The following is a 23,304-nucleotide window of genomic DNA, read 5'->3' as shown; positions in this document are numbered from 1 at the left end:
TTCCCAAATTTGTTTACCACAATTTAACAAATAATTAAATTTTATATGCCTAGTAGGCAAATAGACAAAATTTTGGCCATTTCTTTGTTTTCTTTCTTCTTTAAAATGCTTATTTGCAGATAAATGTTACATCTTAGGAGGAAGAAATTCAGGACTTTGTTATTCAAATTCCATAATTTAGCTGATTTTTCTACATATTCTCTTAATAATAAATTAGAAACTACATCTTTGTAGCTAGTGCATTTGCAAGTCATTGTCTTCATGATCTTGACCAGCTCCAGGTACTGTCAAGAACAATGAACGTTATCACCTGGGCAGCTGGGATCAGGAAGAAACTTGCAAGGAGGTAAAATTGGGACTATGAGGACTAAATTTGATTATCCTTAGCTTGGCCCTTAGGAGGATGTGGAATTCAGACATTTACCCCATCCTAACAGAACCATAGTCTCAGACATAGTTCAGATAATTCCCAGTGCCAACAGAGTCCAAGACAACTGTCTTAGTCTCCACAGGCTGTACCAGAGTTTGAATATTTGTGTTCCTCCAAATTCATGTTGAAACCTAATCCCCATTGTGGTAGTGTTACGAGGTGGAGTCTTTAGGAAGTGTTTAATCCATGAGGGTGGAACTCTCATGGATGTGATTTGTACCCTCATAGAAGAGGCTTGAGGGAGCCTTCTTCCCCTTCCACCACATGAAGATGTAACAACAAAGTGCCATCTTCGAAGAGGAGAGCAGGCATTCACAAGATACTGAAGCTGCTGTCACCTTGATCTTGGACTTCCAGCCTCCAGAGCTATACACAAGAAATTTCTGTTGTTTATAAGTTGCCCAACCTAAGATATTTTGTTATAGAAGCCCCAACAGATTAAGATAGGCTGCCATAACAAAATACCATGGACTAAGTGGTTTAAACAACATAAATTTATTTCCTCTTAGTTCTAGGGACTGAAAGCCCAAGATCAAGTTGCCAGCAGGAAAAGAGACAGAGGGAGGAAGGGAGACAGAGACAGAGAGAGACAGAGAGAGAGAGAGAGAGAGAGAGAGAGAGAGAGAGAGAGAGAAGAGGAGAGGAGAGGGAGGAAAAGAGAGAGAGAAAGAGTGAAAGCAAGGGAGGGAGAGAGCTAGGTCTCTCTGGTTTCTTTTCTTAAAAGGATATTAATCCTATGGAACTGGGGTCCCACTCTTATAACCTCAATTAACCTTCATTACTTCCTTAGCAGTTTCATCTGCAAATACAGCCACACTGGAGGATAGGGCTACAACATATGTATTTTATATGGACAAACATTTAGGCCATCATACCAGCCAACAGGGCAGAGTAAGAATCCCCACCCAAAGCAGTCATAAGCATAAATAACATATTATCACTGTGATTTAAAGTCATTAATAAATCCACTTCTAACTATATTCTAGTTGGTCCTGAGGTCTATGTGGAAACTGTTAAGATGTATAGAGAATATCATGACCTGTGTCAGAGTTGCGACTCTTCCAATAGAAAAAAACAAGTGTCAGTAGAAGATCATGAGAATTTCATGAGACACAACTACCTCCATGCTGGTGAGACAGGGATTACTGAAACAGCACTCCTGGGATTAGGATTGACTATGGACCTGATAGGTTTCACCACAGGTGTATTTCATTAATCACTTTAACTGGAAGGAGGGCCTAGATATCGTTTATAGTTATTCACTCATTGTGACTTTGTTGCTTTCTTTAGTGCATTCACCACTTCTAAGAAAATGTGGGGAGAAAGGTGGGAAGATTAGGAATTGAGTCAGTATGCTTAAAATCATATAACCAGCTAATGATAGAAGTGAGACTAAGACCAAAGTCTCTAGACTTCCAAGTTTCATACTTCTTCTGCTCTATTCCACTTTTATTTCGAAGAGGGGTTGCCATTGTCTGAACAAAATTCCTAACTCTACTTTATGTCTCTAAAATACTTTTGGGGGCTTAGAGTGTGAAATAACTTCTGCAATGATAATAATAGGAGCACACTATCTTGAGAACTTATTATGTGCTATGCACTTCCAATGTATGATATTTAATTCTCTAAACAACTCTGGGTAGTGGACACTGTTAACATTTTCATTTTCTAGGTGAAAAACAAAAAGGTTTAGAGGAGAATTAGATGTCACACCCGAGAAGTGGCAAATCCAAGGTTCAAATCTAGTTTAACTGAGTACAGAGTCAAAGACTATAACTAGGAAACTATAGACTATGTGCCCTTATATAGCAGAAACGGTGTTTTATTTAGATCTTTTTGGTATTTTCATATTTATCATGTATCAATATGTCATTTGACCTCTACTATCTAAAGGACATGCCTATTTTCCCCTAAATGATAAATAAAACAATAACAAAAGTAGTTTATTCTCCCTCTTCCTCACAGAATTCCAAAAACACATACTTCTCAGAGACAAAATTAGGCATTATTCCCTGAAAGAATGAACAATTCAGTATCCTACATTTTCCAGAAACAATCTCCCAATCCAAAAAAAAAAAAAAAAAAAAAATGCGACTGACAGCTTAAGGAGAAAGAGAGGTTGAGAGACATGTCTCAAAATTACCCATTACCCAAGTTTAGTAATAGTAAGACATCAAATGTACAGTTGGTCTCTTTACCTCCCCAGTTTAGAGAGTTTCAATGATCCCCAGAGGCACATGAACCTACGGTGCTAAGTAATAGTCTCAAAATTCAGAGATTCCCTCTCACAGCCCATCTTCACTACTGACTCACTGCATAATTTGCTAAAACCAAGTTGTTCACTCACTGAGATGGATTGAGAGAAATAACATTCCTAATTTTTAAAGCTGTGAGAAGACAACAATGCTATCTGGGCAAAACACACAAAAAAGTGCTTTACAGACATAAGCAGTTTAGTTTTGTAATCAAATAAAACTTGCAACAACAAATTGTCTGACACATAGCTAACGGTATGATTCGTCATTGTCTGTCTGTGTTGTAATTTGACCTAAATTGTGAGCAGTTTGTGTAAATCTCTGTATTTCTTAGTGATGAACTATCTCTTAATATTTGTATAGCACTTTAAAGTTTATAATGCACTTTACCATAGATTATCTTATTATCTCACATGAGAAGGTCTAATGAGCTCAGTAAATGTTAGCGTAATTTAAATCACTCAAAGCCACGTTAGAAAAGCTAGGTAGATATCACTAATTCCTTCTATGAATGAGGAAGGTGAGACATACAGCTTCTTTTTTTAAAATTATTATTATTATTTTACTTTAAGTTCTAGGGTACATGTGCATAACGTGCAGGTTTGTTACATATGTATACTTGTGCCATGTTGGTGTGCTGCACCCATCAACTTGTCAGCACCCATCAACTCGTCCTTTACATCAGGTATAACTCCCAATGCAATCCCTCCCCCTCCACCCCCATAATAGGCCCCAGTGTGTGATGTTCCCCTTCCCGAGTCCAAGTGATCTCATTGTTCAGTTCCCACCTATGAGTGAGAACATGCGGTGTTTGGTTTTCTGTTCTTGCAATAGTTTGCTGAGAATGATGGTTTCCAGTTGCATCCATGTCCCTACAAAGGACACAAACTCATCCTTTTTTTATGGCTGCATAGTATTCCATGGTGTATATGTGCCACATTTTCTTAATCCAGTCTGTCACTGATGGACATTTGGGTTGATTCCAAGTCTTTGCTATTGTGAATAGTGCCGCAATGAACATACGTGTGCATGTGTCTTTACAGCAGCATGATTTATAATCCTTTGGGTATATACCCAGTAATGGGATGGCCGGGTGATATGGTACTTCTAGTTCTAGATCCTTGAGGAATCGCCATACTGTTTTCCATAATGGTTGAACTAGTTTACAATCCTACCAACAGTGTAAAAGTGTTCCTATTTCTCCACATCCTCTCCAGCACCTGTTGTTTCCTGACTTTTTAATGATTACCATTCTAACTGGTGTGAGATGGTATCTCATTGTGGTTTTGATTTGCATTTCTCTGATGGCCAGTGATGCTGAGCATTTTTTAATGTGTCTGTTGGCTGCATAAGTGTCTTCTTTTGAGAAGTGTCTGTTCATATCTAGTGGTTTGTAGTTCTCCTTGAAGAGGTTCTTTACATCCCTTGTAAGTTGGATTCCTAGGTATTTTATTCTCTTTGAAGCAATTGTGAATGGAAGTTCATTCATGATTTGGCTCTCTGTTTTTCTGTTACTGGTATATAAGAATGCTTGTGATTTTTGCACATTGATTTTGTATCCTGAGACTTTGCTGAAGTTGCTTATCAGCTTAAGGAGATTTTGGGCTGAGATGATGGGGTTTTCTAAATATACATTCATGTTATCTGCAAAGAGGGACAATTTGACTTCTTCTTTTCCTAACTGAATACCCTTGATTTCTTTCTCTTGCCTGATTGCCCTAGCCAGAACTTCCAACACTATGTTGAATGGGAGTGGTGAGAGAGGGCATCCCTGTCTGACATACAGCTTCTTTGTGATTGGGCCAAACTAAAGTCAAAGGCATTTGACATCTGGTGATGAGTGTTCTTTCTTATACCATGTCACCTTTCACATAGTCAAACATAGCAAACAGTGCCTTGTGGAGGTGAAGAATGGGTAAAATTAAATTTAAAATGATAGCATCTGAGATGTCCCTCTGTGGTTTAGTTTCCTTTGTATGTTTCAAGTGGTTTATCCTTCAATTCCTTAAGGCAGATCTCTTTTTTTGTGTTGTTTGAGATTTCAGAGTGAGAGAGAGAAAAAAAGAGAGAGACAGATACAAACATGCACCTCTCAGAAGACTACTGCTAGCTGTTAATAGTAAAAACTGAGCATTTCCTTTTTGTAGAGTGCTTTGTAGATGTCAGAGTTTTTCTCTTAGGTGAATGGCAAAAGTTCAAACATCTTTGCTGTCACAGGACACTATTCATTATCTGGTTCTTCCCCACTTCCCTGGTATCAAACCCCTTGCTCCTCCAGACATACTCTGTCCTAGATACACAAAACAAAACTTATAGTATGTTCTTGAAAGTATTAAGCTATCTTATACTTCAAGAATCTCACACATGCTGTTCCCTTTGCCTTGGCTGCCTCTCCTCTGCTTTATCCAAAGTTTCCAAGGCTTCCATTCTTCTTCATCCTCAATTATTATAGTACCCTGGAGGTGGTTTTAAGAAACGCTGTCCCTAGATTCTATCCTAGGCCAGTTGTATCTGACATCTATATTTATAAAAACTTTCCTATTTGATTCTGGTGCCTGTGAGGGTTGAGTATCATTATTCACATCTCTGACTATCCCATTAATCCTTCAACTCTTCAAGGGGATGGAGTATGTTATTCAATTTTGTATTCCCAGAACCTAGCATGGAGTCAAACTCATTTATTAGTCCTTCTTTCTTTGTCTCAGAAACAGGGCTATTTGGACATGCCAAAGGATGCTAGAGTTTCACATTCTTCTCTTTTTTTTTTTCAATGCTATTTGTAGTCATTTATTAAAAAATGAGGCAGCTTTACATGTACCCATAGACATGAAACATTCCTTGCCTCTGTTATCTATGTCCACCAGAATGGCATGTTACACATTATCCAAAATTTAGTGTCTTAACACAATAAATATGTATTTATCTTAATCATCTGTAGGTTGATGATTTAGGCTGTGCAGTTCTCATTTTAGCTGGGCTTGCTTGCATATGAGTGGATCAGCTGGATGTTGGCCAAAGTGATCAATGGAGAATCATTTCCCCTTCTATCACCAAATGTGCCATCATACCTTCATTGGCGCCCATATGTTGTGCCTTCTCTTGGGTCATAGCAGGTGTGTTGTCCTGGTTCCTGCCTAAAGATCACCCTCTATGAGGTTATCTATTCAATGACTTGACTCTGTAATTGTCCCCTCTCTTGCATCATCTACTTATCCTTCTGTTATATTATTCATTTGAAAACATGCTGCATTGCTTTGCATCTAAACAAAATACATTCTGTTAACCCACTGACCCGTATCTCTTTCAGCAAAAATTCAAAGCTATCTGTATCAACTTTCTTCACTTTCTCACCTTCCATTCTTCCTTGAACCCCTTATGTCAAGTTGTTGTTCCCACAGATCCACTGATACTGCTTTTGCCAGTGTCCTCAGTGATTCCATTTTGCCCCATCAAATGTTTGCTTCTTTGTACTCATCTTACTCAGCTTCTTGGAAGCAGTTGGTGGATTTGATTACTCCAAACTCCTTGAAACTCTTTCTTTACTTGGCTTCAGGGAAAACACCCTCCTTGTTTTCCGCCTATCTCACTGGTAACTACCACTCATCTTTGTGGGCTGAAACTTCCTTATCTTACTGACCCTTAAATGTTAGAGTGTTCCAGGCTCAGTCCTCAAATTTCTTCTCTTTTCTATTTTTTCTAACTTTTATTATAGGTTCAGGAGTACATGTGCAGACTGGTATATAAGTAATCTGTGTGTCACAGGTGTTTGGTGTCCCCAGGTAATAAGCATAGTATACAATAGTTAGTTTTTCTATCTTCTCCCTCCTCCTATATTCCATGCTCAAGTAGGTCCTGGTGTCTGTTGTTCCTTCTTTGTGTTCATTTGTACTTGATGATTAGCTCCCTCTTATAAGTGAGAACATGCAGTGTTTGGTTTTCTGTTCCTGCATTAGTTTGCTTAGAATAATGGCCTCTAGCTCCATGCATGTTGCTACAAAGGACATGCTCTCATTCTTTGTATGATTGTGTAGTATTCCATGGTATATACTTACCACATTTTCTTTATCCAGTCTACTGTTGATGGGCATGTGGGTTGATTCCATGTCTTTGCTACTGGGATTAGTGTGGCCATGGACACACATGTGCATGGATCCTTATGGTAGAAGGATTTATATTATTTTGGGTTCATACCCAATAATGGGATTGCTTGGTTGAATGGTAATTCTGTTTTGGATTCTTTGAAAAAGTGCCCCACTGCTTTCCACAATGGCTGGACCAATTTACATTCCCACCAGAAATGTATAAGCATTCTCTTTTGTCTGCAATCATGGCAGCATCTGTTATTTTTAGACTTTTTAATAATGCTCATTCTGATTGGTGAAATGGTATTTCAATGTGGTATTGAATTTCATTTCTCTAATGATTACTGATGTTGAACATTCTTTCATATGCTTCTTGGCCACATGTATGTCTTCTTTTAAAAAGTGTCTGTTTATGTCCTTTGCTCACTTTTTAATGGGTTTTTTTTTTTTTTGGTGACAATTTGATTACACTCCTTATACATTCTGCATATTAGACCTTTTTCAGATGCATAGTTTGCAAATATTTTCTCCCATTCTGTAGGTTGTGTGTTTACTCTGTTGTCAGTTCATTTTGCTGTGCAGAAGCTCTTCAGTTTAACTAGGTCTTTTTTTTTTTTTTTTTTTTTTTTTGAGACGGAGTCTCGCTCTGCCGCCCAGGCTGGAGTGCAGTGGCCAGATCTCAGCTCACTGCAAGCTCCGCCTCCCGGGTTTACGCCATTCTCCTGCCTCAGCCTCCCGAGTAGCTGGGACCACAGGCGCCCGCCACCTCGCCCGGCTAGTTTTTTGTATTTTTTAGTAGAGACGGGGTTTCACCATGTTAGCCAGGATGGTCTCGATCTCCCGACCTCGTGATCCGCCCGTCTCGGCCTCCCAAAGTGCTGGGATTACAGGCTTGAGCCACCGCGCCCGGCCTTAACTAGGTCTTATTTGTAAATTTTTGTTTTTGTTGCAATTGCTTTTGGTGTCTTTGTCATAAAATCTTTTCCAGGTCCTATGTTCAGAATGGTATTTCCTAGGTTATCTTCCAGAGTTCTTATACTTTTAGGCTTTACATTTAAGTCTTTAATCCATCTGAAGTTGATTTTTATATATAGTATAAGGAAGGGGTCCAGTTTCCGTCTTCTGCATATGCTTAGTCAGTCATTCAAGCACCATTTATTGAATAACAATTCCATTCACACCATTGCTTGTTTTCTCCAACTCTGTTGAAGATCATTTGGTTGTAGGTGTGTGCCATTTCAAGTAAGTTAGAGTAGGTGTATGATTCAAAATCTATTCATGATCCCTGACCTGAACCCTTGAGTTGATGACATAAATTTGTGTTCAGCTGTTTTGGCTGGTCAATTTCTCTGCTACAGAACTTCCAGTATTCCCTGGCTTTAGCACTACATTTATATAAATGAAACACAACTACCTGGTTCCCCATTTCAAAACTTGGCTTAGCTCTCAACAAGGAAAAGGAAATGAGTGTTGATTGCATTTCATGAGGACATCCTATACTCCTATGTCAAATTTGAAGCTTATAGAAATAGGCTCGAGTAGGAAATGTAATCTAATTATATGTATTTTCATTCCACTGATATTCACAGGTATCATTGTCCTGTTCAGACTTAGGCACTATGGTCGGGTCACTATCTCAGGCCTATACCTAGATATCTTTGGGCTATGAAAATGGTTGGGCTTGACTTTTACAGTTCAGCATCACCACAAGGCAAAGAGGCCCTGTATAGACAGCTGACTCAAAGGCATGCAAGACAAGTAATGCAGAACCATACTCAAACTGTGGCTTGGAGGTGAGCCCAGTTACACCCGTTACCTTCTAATTTTTGTTATGCTATTGTGGTAATGTGAATTTGGGTAAGTGAACTCAGATCTTTGTACCCCTTGTTCCCAGTTTGTAGAATGAAGCTATTGAGCCAGAGGATTCTAAAGACCATTCTGGCCCTAAAACTGATTCTGACACATTTGTGGAATGACAAGAAGGCAGAGATTAATATTTCTATCATATAAGTGAGTGATCTGGGGCTTTTTAATTTCAAAGATATTGACAAGAATTATTCAGCTAGTAAGTGGTGAGGTCAGGATTAAACCTAGAACTTCTGACCAGAATACCACAAAATGTTTTACCAGACCGCATGTATTCTAGTGAAATTTTAGTTTTCAGGTTATAAAGGAAAGATGAGTAAATTTATCAATCTTAGAAAATTTGGGTTTGGAGAATGATGTAGTAGGAGAATTGATTGAAAGTTCACCTTAAAATCTCTGAAAATCTTTAGGGCAACCTGGAAGACATCCAAGCTCAGTGGTGACTTCAAACACCATAGATTAGTTTTGCCTGTTTTTGACATTTATATAAACAGAATATAGGTTATTTAACTCAACGTTATGTTTATGAGTTTCAACTATGTTGTTTTTTGTTGCAAAAGTTCACTCTCATTTTGTATAGCATAAATTCTATTATATAAATATAATACAATTACTTACTTTGCTTTGTTGATGACATATATTTGTCTTTCTTTCCATTATTTGGCTTTTACTAATGGTGCTGAGATAAACATATTTATGCATGTCTTTTGGTTTATTCATACATTTCTGTTGAATATATACCTAGAATTTTGTTGAGCTTTTAGTGCATTCTGACATACCCAATTTTTTAGAGTCATTCTAAATATTGACATACCTACTCCAGTTTCAATTAAACCACATCCTTGCTGACATGTACTATTGTTAGACTATTTAATTCTTAATTTTAAAACACTACAAATAAGCTTTATTTTTGTATTCTGTGTAAGAAATGAAGATGCTCTAGCATATTTTATCTAGAAGCTGTATTATTTTAACTGTCTCATTTTTCTCTCCAGTCAATCTGGAGGAGTGAGGGTAAATATTTATTTGATGGATGTCCAATTGACCCATCTCTGTGTTGAAGAGACTATCAGATTGCCACTGTGCTGCATTGTTATTTTTGTCATATATTGGTACACTTTTATAGGCCTATTTCTGGACTCTCTCTTTTGCTACATGATGTGTTTTGGCTGTATCCCCACCCAAATCTCATCTTGTATTGAAACTCCCACAATTCCCGTGTGTCGTGGGAGGAACCTGGTGGGAAGCAACTGAATCATGAGGTCAGGTCTTTCCCATGCTGTTCTTATGATAGTGAATAAGTCTCATGAGATCTGATGGTTTCAAAAATGGAACTCTCCCTGCACAAGTTCTCTTTTATTTGCCTGATGCCACCCATGTAAAACATGACTTGCTCTTCCTTGCCTTCTGCCATTATTATGAGGTTTCCAAGTCACATGGAACTGTAAGTCTAATTAAATCTCTTTTTTTGGTAAACTGCCCAGTCTCGGGTATGTTTTTATCAGAAGTGTGAAAAATGGACTAATACACTACATTTATCTGTTTGCCTTTGTACTATCTGAAATACTGTAGCATTATAATAATTCAATATCCAATAGAGTAAGTCCTCCAGTTTTAGCCCTTTGTATGTTTACATATATCTTATTGTCCATTTATTTATTTCCACCATAAAAACTGAGTCTGGGATTGCATTTAGTATATAAATCTATGAAGTAAAAATTAAAATCTTTACAGGAGTTATAATTGAAGAGCCTGGCAAATCACAATTAACTTAGGTCTTTGATTTCTCTTAATCATGCACAGTTTTAGTGTTCTACATAAGTCTTGCACATAATTCACAGATTTATTCCTAGATTTTTGATATTATTACACATATAATAATATGTATCTTTCAAATACTCATGTTCTATTTTTTGTTGCTAGTATTTAAAAATACAGTTGATTTTTTTAAATATTGCCCTTTTGTCCAAGCACCTCATCAAATGTATTTTTTTTTGTAATAGTTTTACTCTGTACATTCTTTTGAATTTTCTATGTATATGATAATATCATCTATGAATAGGGCAGTTTTATTTCATCAAGTCCTTTTAAATAATATTTACTAGAAGTGACTGTAAACAAGCATTTTATCTCCTCACAAGTTCAGAAGGAAAGTGATCTTTATTTCACTATTCAGAATGAAGTTTGCTAGATTTTTATATTTTGTTAATAACATGCTTCTATTCTCAGTTTTAGAGATTGCATCATGAATGATTGTTGGTTTTATAAAATGATTTTTTCGTGTCTATTGAGATTATATGTTTTTCTTCTTTGGTTGTTCATACGGTGACTTACCTGATTTTGAATCTTTAAAAGCAATAAAGTTAACTTAGTCATAGGATATTACCTCTCCCATGTTATGATATCACTGTATTTGATTTTTCTCTTCTTCCTCCTTTCTATCTTCTTTCCTTTTCTCTTCCTTCTTTCAAAAGTTTGGCACATAATTTCATTAGAGAAGGAGTCTATACTTTTCATTTAACTTCCTTATCTTTTGTTATCAGGATTAGGCTGACTTCATAAGAAAAGTTGGTGTGTGAAAATATCAATGTATTTTTTAAGATACATTGAATCATAAGACACATTCAACAAGTAAAATATTACAATATATTAATAAAAGCAGAGATATTTTAAAGAGCATCAGAGGCATATTTTTTAAAAGGTCATGGCATTTGCTCAGGGAGTATACAATGAAGTTAATCTGTAATCTGAGAAGGGCTACCTGGAAGCCAGGTATGTTCAACATGGAGGCTCCATCTTTCCTTTTATTTGTCACCACATGTACGGTAAAGAACCAGGCAACATGGCACTGGCCAGGTAGAGAACCCATCTTCATAATCAAATGTTAGGGTGGGGTGGCCAACTTCTTTGGATGCTATGCAAATGGCATACCTGGTTAGGCCAATCTTGTGTGCCCTAGGTAAATCTGACACTCTCTTGCTCCTGCTCTTGCCATGGGAGATGCTTGCTCCCTGCTTTGCCTTCTGCCATGATTGGAAGCTTCCCGAGGTTCTCCCCAGAAACAGAAGCAGCTGTGCTACAGCCTGCAGAACCACGAGTCAATTAAACCTCTTTTCTTCATAAATTACCCAGTCTCAGGTAGTTCTTTATTGCCATGTGAGAACAGACTTAAAAAAGCAACCGGCTATTGTTTTCAAGGGATGATGCCATATCGAGTGCACAATGTCATTCTGTACTGTAAGCAGTTGGGGTTTGAACAGCAGCTGTGACATTGTTGAAAAAGAGGTGATGCTCTTGGTCCTGTTCATACCATTCATCCTCATGTTAAGTCTGCTCATAAGGCCATTATGTCAGTCCTAAAGGTGGTTAAGATGAAAGATTGGCTGATACCCATGGGACATGTCATCATGTCAGCCTGGCTGTTGAGAAAGTCCTAAGTTCGTTTAGGTGATTAATACGAAACACAAAATTTTGCATGCTGTGTGCCTACTCCAAAATTCTCACTCACATACTTCTAAAGGCTTTCTCATCCTTCATTTTTCAGTATTATTACTCCTGGAACACCAGTAGGCTAGCTGCCTTTTCCCAAAAGTCATTGCACACTCTAACCTCAGACCAAGCTCCCTCCAAATGAAGTGGGTGGTCAACTGTGTTACTCATACCCCTGATTACAAGATGGATTTCCCAATGCTACAGTCCTCACTAAATGGGGTTGTAATGTAGAAGGTGTCAATTCCCAGCAATTGATAAGCATTACTGCAGTACATTTTTGAATGATGCCCAAGTCAGTATCCATCAGTTGGCCATAGGGAATCCCCATTCTATGGTGCAATCAGTTTGCTTTAAGCAAGAAGTACCAGTGCATCCGAGGTAGATGCCATAGACCGCCTATTTCTGTAATTTAATTATATCATCAATATATACTCAAGCCTGATCCCAAATGTATGACTTCTCTCACTTAATGAATTTTGGCTGTGCCCACAAATATTATCTGATAAAATGGATCTGATAACACTAACATCAGAATAGGCTTCTGAGGCCATGTATTCATTTGGCATTCCATATTCAAATACTCAGTCTCAGTAAGATTCAAGTAGCATGCCAAGGTTATTTTTTCAAACCAAAAGTAATCTTCTGATGTGGAGGGCATAATTTTACTCCAGAAACCAAGAGATCTGTACTTTATATCTTCTATTGGGGCTTGACAAGATAAGGATCCTTATCTGTCACTCTAGCACAGTATTTCTCAACTGGGGGCTATTTTACCTCCCAGGAGGAAGTTGTCGCTATCTATAGATGTTTCTGGTTGTCACAACTTGAATGGGGATTGCTACTGGCATCCAGTGGGTAGAAACCAGAGATGCTGCTAAATGTCCTACCATACACTGGATACTTCTTTCTCCACAACAACAAAAATAATCAAGCTCAAAATGTGAACAGTACTGAAGTTGAGAAACTGGTCTAGCACTACTGAATCTAATGCATTCTATGACTTTTGGACAGATTGTACTGTATCCTAGACCTGCTGCAAATATTTCCTTTGTTCTTGACCATACTTGAAACTTGAAGGATTTCAGGTCATTCAATACATGGATTGGAGCAGTTTTCTAAGTATGATGAATGCTGTCTCCAAAGTCCCCTCTCCTCCTTCAAAAAGCTCATAATGTGCTGCGAGAGATGTGAAGTGTAACAGTTGTGTTGACCTCAGAGGGAATCTCTCCGTATCTTCTGAACCATGTATGAGCCTTAAAAAGTTTACCACATTCATTCTCTACTCATTGGGTCAAATTCTCATTCTGTGAAGAACTTCAGGATGATTAAGGTTCCATAGAACTACTTTATGACAAAGAGAAGAAAATTACATTGCTTTGGGCCAAGATAGTAAAAGGCAGTAGAAGTGTACTGTTGTCCTTATTGCATAATGGTGAACAATTTTTGAGTCTTCCTGATGATGGAGAACAAGAAAAACCATCATTCATAAAGTCATTATAAATTATGCAACAGAAATTGTGTTAATCTGTTACAGTAAAGACTAGACCACATTTTGAACAGCGTCTGAAATTGGAACCAACACTTGGTTATGTTTATAGAATTTCACTATCATTTGCTGCAATTCATCTGCTTTTTTTCAGAGACTAGAGAGATGAATTGAATATGGGTATAGTAAGTATCTTGTATTTGTTAAATTTTAGTGATCCTAATCTTCAGTTTTTCCTGAATTGCTCTGTTTCCTTTATTTTCTTGGCACAGGAGAAATAGAGCATGTTGAGGGCTTTCCACTTGACTCTTTTATGATGGCCCTTACTCCACGAGTCAAGAAAGCAATATAAGTTCCTGCCAGGTGTTACGTATATCAATCCTAATTTTACATGTAAGAAACGTGAAGATAATCACAAGGTGGGTTCACAGGAATTAGACATAATATGAGAGATTGGGTTCAAAATTCCATGCTACATGCAGGGCCAAGAATTAGGTGAGGCAAGCAAATCACTTAGGAAACAAAATCTGAGGAGAAAATTATTCTCAGGGCTGTGAAAGTACAAAGCCCGCACATGCATAACACGAGAGTGAGTGCTTTCTTAACATTTGTTTCCTAGACATCTCATTCACCTTACCCTGGTCTCAGTCCTAATCACCTGACCTGTAAGTCCCACTGTAAACATAAGAGATTATATCTCACAGTATCTCATGGTTTAAAACATCTCTAATGCACAATCACCTGGGAAACTGAAGAATATGAGAAAAGGAATATTTATTGCATATACTTGTGGTCTTTTTCAAAAGCAGCCATCCTCCACTTTGATCAGTGGGTTCTGGCTTCGTGAACTGACTTCAACCTAAAAACAAGAAACCGTACATTTTTTTGATTGTCACAGCTGATCTAAGTCTTTTGCTTCCTCTCCCTCTCCCTCTCCGTTTCCCTCTCCCTCTCCCTATTTCTCTCTCTCTCTCTCCCCCTCTCTGTCTCTCTCCCCCTCTCTCCCTCTCCCTTTCCCTCTCCCTCTCTCTCTGTCTCTCCCTTTCCGTTTCCCTCTCCTCTCCCTATTTCTCTCTCTCTCTCCCTCTCCCTCCCCATCCCCCTCCCCCTCCCCCTCCCTCTCCCTCTCCCTGTATATAGTGATTAGTACCCTCCTTAGCTGCCTCTAGATCTCGGTTCTATAAGCACCATAAATTACGTATTTTCTGCAGTTTCAGGATATGAGTCTTCTTTAAATCTGACATAGAAACTCCAGCTTTGAAAGCATGCCTTAAATTGCAATTGACTGCTAGAATCTAAGTTCTCCAGCTGTGTTCTCCTATTCTCCAGTGCTGTAAAAATAAGATATCTTCCTCCTAAATTCTTATAATTGTCATTGCCCTTATACTGACTAAATATCTTAGCTACTTGATCCCCCAATGCCTGCTGTCCCAGACTAATTTAGGATCAAGAAGTAAAATAGTCATCATAGGAATATATATTGATATGTTTATCTAAATTAAAAATTGAGTAATTAAAAAGTTAAAAGTAGATACATGACATTCTTTCTGACATAAAATATGTCTTATTTGCCTAATTGTTTTTGCTAATTAATTTATATGCAGGCATTTCCCATGAACCAAATGTTCAGCTCCAACATTTTCAAAAACATATTTCAAGCACAAGAAAAGATAAAAGCTCTTAATCCAAAATGTCATTTTTTAAAAAGCATTAAAATTAACATTATTTTATTTTTTCCCAATAATCTAAGTCTATCAAATTAAGCCAGATGTCTTTAAGTTAAAAGTTGCCAGAAAAAAAACATAATAGTATTAGTCTTGGTACATTTTTTTGATACACATCTCAGATGTGTATTGTTGTTGTATTGTGTTGTGGTTCTCTGTTTTTTATAAAACTCAAGTAGGACCCAACTTCATGACCAAGGTGAGGTAAATGAGACACTTTGAGAGAAAATCTTAAGAAGGCATTTGGTTTCAGAGCCATGCAAGTGCACACCCTGCTCTTGCACGACCCCGACAAAGACTGCCTCCTTGCTTGTCTCCCCCTAACCCTGACCACAGTGTGACACAATTAAAATGTTAACTGATAGATCATTAAAGACACCTTTTGATCTTATATCAGTTTGTAATTTTTGTTGTATAACTCAGAAGAGGTTCAAAGGAATGACTATCACTGCTCTAATGAAATGTCTACCTTTAGGAATGGACTTATTCTGGCATATATGTATATCCATTTTATGCCAACTTTCCATATATGTGTGTGTATGTATACTTCATATAAATTGAGTATATATATGTATAATTTATGTATATAAATTGAAAAGTAGGCATAAAATGAATGCTCAATCCTGTCTTATTCTAGTAATAAATCATAATCATCCAAAGATAAACAGACATACTTCTATGTAATTGTCTGTATTAGTTTCTTACAGCTGCTGTAACAAATTACTGCAAGCTTCTTTGCTTAAAACAGCAGAAACTCAACATCTTACAGTTCTGCAGGTTAGGTATCTAAATGGGTCTTACAAAGCTAAAATCCAGTTATCTGCAAGGCTGTGTTCCTTCTGAATGCCCCAGATGTGAATCCCTTTCCTTGCCTTTTCCAGCTCCCAGAGGTCACCGCATTCCTTGGCTCATCTCAGTTCTTCAAAGTGCATCATTCCAATACCTGCTGTGTCATCACAGCTTTTCTTTCTGCCTCTGACCCTTTTGTCTCCTTTTATAAGCGCTCTTGTGATTATGTTGGATCCTCCCAGATAATCCAGGATCATCACTCCATCTCACGATCTTTAATTTAATTGCATCTGAAAAGTCCCTTTACCATGTAAAGTAACATAATTACAGATTATGGGGATTAGAACATGAACATTTGTGAATGGGTTCTTATACTGTCTACCATAACCCCCTTCCACCTCACTGGAATGAATTTTAAATAAAATTTTACTATTTATATTAAAAATTCTTTATTAATGTTAATAATATTTTTGTTTAGGAAATCAATTTTTTACTAATACATGTTAATGTTTTAATCCAAAGGCATGGATTTAACATGATTTCTATGATTATAGAAAATTCAAAAAGTATAGTGTGCAGCTATATGTTTTCATTACAAAATGTATGATCAAAAGATAATATAACAATATTTTGTATAGAAAAATATACTACAAAAGGGCAAAATTCATTTAGAAAGTGAAAGGAGTATATATATTCAAAAGGAAATGAAATGATGCAATTTTCTAAATGTTACAGAAGACCTATTTCACTTAATATATAAACGGATAAAGACATGTGTCAGAGAATCAGTTATTTAAATTTCTTTGGCTATATTAAAAACACAAAGAAACTCTTATTTAAAAATGTATGTTTACAATATGCTAGGAATTATGTAATTTATAGTTATTTGATATTATGATAGAAATTTTTGGTCATAATATGAAACTGTATGATAGGTTACATAGTTTTCAAAATTATTTTGTAAGATAAATGAGCAAAAATTAGTGACCTCCAGCTGTAAGCTATAATTATCATAGTGAAATATCATTCTACGTTTGGAGAAGGCTCATCAGTACCAGAAATTGCTGCAAACAGAATTTGATGCATAATCAGTATGTAACCTACTTTCTGTCCCAGTCTATCTGCCTGAGTCTTCATTTATAAATGGTAGTAATAGCACCAGCTTTGTTCTCAGGGTTGTTGTCAATAACAAATGAGACACTTTGTCTAATTTTTTTCATAAACATATAGGATAAGCTGCAGTTATTAATGTTGCTTAATTTTATGACAGCAATAACCAGTAACAGGGCTTTTCCTTTACCCTGTGTTTTAGAGACAAATCTGCTATGAACCTGCTTATGAGGAGATCAAAAGATCAAGTAGGAAATCCTGACAAATGCTCTTCTTCTCACTCATTAAATTGCCCCTAAGGGGAGCCTTCAAAGGGAATGACTGGTGACTGTTTACTGAGTTGCAATAGTTCAGGTCTTTGGAGATTTTTCTTTTACACAAAATCTTTCAAAGGGGACTTTTAAAGGTTACATTGAAATATGTCATTCCTACTCCTCAATCTTCATGCCTCTGACCTCAGAAGGACACTAATAATAGCTTTGTGAAGGGGAATTTGCTACTCACTAGAGATATTGGCAATAATTACTTGGTGGGAAAAGCTAATGATTTTCTCACTTATAGGAAGACTGGCGCTTCCACTCGTTGTTCCTTTGGTAAATTGAATGGCTTTTCTTATGGTAATGTAGAGAATGAATGAACAGCACATTAAGGAGCTGTCTGAATAGGGAAATGTACTGACATTTCAGCATTATCTGAATTATGTGTTAAGAGTGGCTTAGTCAAATTAAAATGAATGACAGGTCAAAGCAAAAATTACAAGCTCTTTCTCATTACTCAGAATACATATTAAGTGTTCTCTAATTCTGAGAATCCAAAATGTATTAGACAATTTAGTTTACAGAGACAAGTTGTCATTATGGGGTTTGGGTAGGAGACCTGGAGAAATTTGAAGTTCTAACTCTCCATTCTAACCAAGCTTTGGCAAGCCAAATCTTGCTCTTCACTTTGCTACTTTATATCATTTCCATGTTTTGGTTAACTTTTTACATAGTACAGCTTTATAGTGGAAATTGCTTAAACTGGAGTTCCTGAGAATCTAATCCCCTTTCTACCTTTAATTTACTCCTTGACATGTGGTAAATCACTTTATTTCTCTAGTTCTCATTTATAAATTTCTGACAGTTGTGTCAGATCAATTCTTTTTTATAAGAAGCTACATGAATAATGATCATGTTATACAGAAACCACTCCCTTGGGCTGGGCTTGAGACTCGGGAAAGTCCCAGCTTTCCTGATTTTATAAGAAGGAAACCTCTTTTATGAACAGAACAGTAACTTTACTATTTGCTTTTCCACTCCAGAAAGCTATTAATTGGTGACATGGCGATTATTATAAGGCTAACCTTGAATGTGCTTTAATTAATTTAAAAAAATATATGTTTTGATTATGAAATGGTAGATGAAGGTGATAGACATCTAATGAGGAGAATAATGACCAGAGAGACATTATGACCTTCTGAATGACACAGCATCTTTGCAAATCATCTTGTGAGAAAAAAATGCTCAAAGTAAAAGGAAGCTGGGAAGTTCTAGATGGCTAAGGGTTCCTTGAGCTGACACTGGAGGTGTTAGAAGATGAAAGAAGCTAAAACTGAACCTTATAAAGGAAAGAGTAACGTGCAAACCTCTGGCCCATCTTCAGAAACTGATCTTTAGAAAACTTGCAACATATACAACCTCTTTTGAAAACACAAAGTCACAGGTCAATAGCTATGTAAATTCCACATTAAAAGAAGGCTATGCAGATGAAATTCTGATTACCAAATGGAACAGAGAAGGTTATGCAGACCTGTGCTGCCTATGATATATAAGCAAATAGTAAAGTTACAGGATGCCAACTCTGGAACTCACTTCATTTGCTGGGCTTGAAGCTGCATGTGGGAATGGTCATCAAGGGTCTTCAGTGTGGATGCAGGGGTAGTTCTGGCTAAGTCTGCTCCGAGCCCAATTCCCATCCTGCCCTAGACCTGGGACTTTAATGATGGCTGCTTTTTCACTTGCACCTGACACCCCATTTCCTGATAGGTTCTTCTCTGTAGAGCAGGAACCTAAGTCAGAGTTAAAGCATAGTCTCTGTAGTTGATGGCTTTGGTTTTCATCAAGTGCAATTATTTGTAATTTTAAAAAATAAATCCCTTAACCCTCAAAAAAAGTAATTTGGAGACACTTGTACTTTTCTTGTAATATGGCCTTTAGAGTAAGACATGTTTCCAGACTCATTCTAAGAACTATACTATTGGCTTCAACTTTTACCGACAGTCTCACCTAAACTTATTTCTTTTCCTATTATGTCTGAGGAAAAGGTTAACATCTACTTCTCAGACAAGTAGCAGTTTACAACAACTCCTCTGGAGGAGAAAAAAAAATGCCTTAAATTGTCAGTTCCAAGAACCTCATTGGACTATACTTTTTCAAAGGATAGAGTCTTGGGAAGAATGTAAATAAATCTGTATCTTTTTTTGCCCAAGAGCTTTCTAAAGAAAACTTAGCTTTAGGTTTTTGTTTCTCTTGTGTCTTTCCTTCTCTGGCAGAAATCCTTGGATAAAGATTCTGACATCCTTCTCTCTTTCTCTTGTGCTCTTCTTTGTTCCCTCCGGATTTTCCCCACAAAGCCTGGAGCCCTGAAGCTTTGCAAGCTGCCCCTTCTATTACAAAGTTGTGTGGCATAAAGCCTATGTCATCGCTGCTCTAGGCATTTGTAAACTCTCTTATATTCTTTTGCTTGTCTCTTCTCCCTGGCTACAGGTTCTGCTTGGACCACTTTTTCCTTTCATCAGAATTTTATGACAGAGTGGCTCAGAATTCAGGCATGAGTTTATAGAGACAGAAACAAAGGGGGTTCAATCTGTTTGGCTTCAAGGTTTCAGGCTCATCTTTAGCCAAGCAAAAAATATTACACAAGGACAAGTCCAGCCAAACAGGCTACTGTGCTGAGCTTTTGACTCAAAGCCTCATAGTAATCAAATGACAGCATTTACCTGTGTTTTGCCCAAGTTACTTCTTTGCCCTTGCTGTGATTCTAGTTGTCAAGTTAGATAATAAATAACTCGAACATGATTTTAGACTATCATGAAGGAACTAGTAGAGGAAGAGAGGATACAAAATCAGAAAATAGAGGGAATGATAATGAAGCCAGGTCCCTTTATTTTTCTTGTCATTAATTTTCCTTGAGGTGTAATGAAGAGAGTTGGTATCGAGTGAACAGCCAAGAACATAATTGGCAGATTCAGAATTCAATGCTCAACAGTCTTTCCCTAAGCACATTTTATTCCCAACACTGCGTGACATCAATTCTACTTTTGCTCCAGGTTTAATTCCATCACACAAAGAGGAACCCAGTTTCATCAGTATTTCCCATATTTTCTGATTCTTCATTCTCTTGTCCTCCACTAACTTCTTCCCTTTATCCTATAAACGTGTTCAAATTACTCATTATCTTAAAATGGCAACAACAAGGATAAAGATGTGAGTTCAGTAATACTGGAACATGTATTCGGCTAAAGTGACTCATATGGACATGACAGTTCAGGCTGCGTGGCAATTTGGGAAATCAACAGAAAGAAGTGGGGAATAAGTCATGGATATTCAGAAAACTGAATGTGTAAATTAATGGCGTGCGTTCGAATCTTCTTTGTAAGCAGAGCCACGTGCATGCTGTTCATAGTGGTTTTGGAATTTTGGTATCCAAAAGTACAGAGTCAGGATGGGCCTGAACTCCCGAGAGCTATGGGTGCTCTTGATCATTAGGTTTAGTTATGTGGGGGCTTGGTAGGAGCAGAAACCACAGTTATTCCGCAGTGGGAAGATGTTGAGGAGCTTATGGAATATGAAGTGATCATTAAGGAGGTGGCAGCACTTGAAGGATTCTGCAAATTTGCAGTGTAAACTCTGAAGTAGGAGAGGTAAACCAAAGCTTAGAAGACCTTAAATAGGCTCACCTAAAACTAGGACCCAGCTAGGAGCCCCAGTCCAACATCGAAGTGTTAGGGCCAGCTCTGAAAGTAGAATATCTCCTAGAATATGGCTATAAATCTTCTTCTGAAGGAGAAATATGGCAAGGTAACTAGATTAGCCTTTATTAACATGACTGTACTAAAACAAATATTTGCCTCACAGAATTTTGAATCAGTATACTAAAGAGTGAGACTTGAACATAATATGTGCTTTTATTGTTTTAATTTTTTTAAAAATTATATTACTTGACTTCAAATTTTACAAGGCTATAGTAACCTAAACAGCATAGTACTGGTGTAAAAATACACACACAAATGAATGGAACAGAATAGAGAACCTGGAAATAAAGCCACATACCTAAAGTCAACTGACCTTCAACGAAGTTGACAAAGACAAAAACATATACTGGGGGAACGGACACCCTATAAATAGTGCTAGGGAAATTGGATAGTCACATGCAGAAGAATAAAACTGGATCCCTATCACTCACCATATACAAGTACTAACTCACGATGGATTAAAGACCTAAATATAAAACTGGAAACTATTAAAAAATATGAGAATATGTGCTTTGAAATGTGATTCATCACATAAACAGAAGACAAAAAAACAGTGATTGCCTCAATAGATTCAGAAAAGGCTTTTGATAAAATTCAACATCGCTTCATGTTAAAAACTCTCAATAAACTAGGTATTGAAAGAACACACCTCACAATAGTAAGAGCCATCAATGACAAACTTACAGCCAACACCATACCGAATGGACAAAAGCTGGAAGCATTCCCCTTAAAAACTGGCACAAGACAAGTATGCCCTCTCTCACTACTTCTATTCAACATAATATTGGAAGTCCTGGCCAGAGCAATCAAGCAAGAGAAAGAAAGAAAAGGCATCCCAATAAGAAAAGAGGAAGTCAAACTATCCCTGTTTGTAGACAACATGCTTCAATATTTAGAAAACCTCATAGTCTTGGACCAAAAGCTCTTTCAGCTGATAAAGAACTTCAGTAAAGTTTCAGGACAAAAAACTGATGTACTAAAATTATTATCACTTTTATACGCCAACAACAGCCAACCTGAGAGCCAAATCAGGAACACAATCCCATTCACAATTGCCATAAAAAGAATAAAATACCTAGAAATAAAGCTAATCAAGGAGGTGAAAAATCACTATAATGAGAATTACAAAACACTGTTCAAGGAAATAAGAGATTACAGAAACAAATTACAGAAATAGATTACAGAAACATGAAAAACATTCCATGCTTATGGATAGGTAGATTCAATATCATTAAAACGGCCATATTGCCCAAAGCAACTTGCAGATTCAATACTATGCCTATCAAACTACCAGTGACATTCTTCACAGAACTAGAACTATTTTAAAATTAACATAGAACCAAAAAAGAACCCAAATAAGCAAGGCAATCCTAAAAGAACAAAGCCGAAGGCATCACATTACCTGACTTCAAACTATACTACAGGGCTACAGTAACCAAAACAGCATGGTACTGGTACAAAAACAGATACATAGACCAATGAAATAGAATAGACAGTCCAAAATAAGGTCATATACCTACAACCATCTGATCTTTGACAAAGATGACAAAAACAAGCAATGGGAAAAGGACTCCCTATTCAATAAATGGTGCAGGGATAACTGGTTAGCCATATGAAAAAAATTGAAACTGAACCCCTTCCTTACACCAATACAAAAATCAAGTCAATATGGATTAAGACTTCAATGTAAAACCCCAAACTATAAAAACCCTGGAAGATGACCCAGGCAATACCATTCTGGATATAAGAACAGGAAAAAACTTCATGATGAAGAAGCTGAAAGCAATCGCAACAAAAACAAAAACTAACAAGTGGGATTTAATTAAACTAAAGAACTTCTGTACAGCAAAAGAAACTATCAACAGAGTAAACAGACAACCTATAGAATAGGAGAAAATATTTGCAAACTATGCACCTGATGAAAGCCTAATATCCAACATCTATAAAGAACTTAAACTTACCAAAAAAAAAAAAAAAAAACACCAAACAACTCCATTAAAAGTTGGGCATAAGACGTGAACAGACACTTTTCCAGAGAAGGCATTCATGTGGCCAAGA

Source organism: Macaca mulatta, chromosome 16 (genome assembly GCF_049350105.2).
Source record: "Macaca mulatta isolate MMU2019108-1 chromosome 16, T2T-MMU8v2.0, whole genome shotgun sequence".
Classification (NCBI taxonomy): domain Eukaryota; kingdom Metazoa; phylum Chordata; class Mammalia; order Primates; family Cercopithecidae; genus Macaca; species Macaca mulatta.
The sequence above is the reverse complement of the archived record's forward strand: the minus strand, read 5'-3'. Positions refer to the sequence as shown.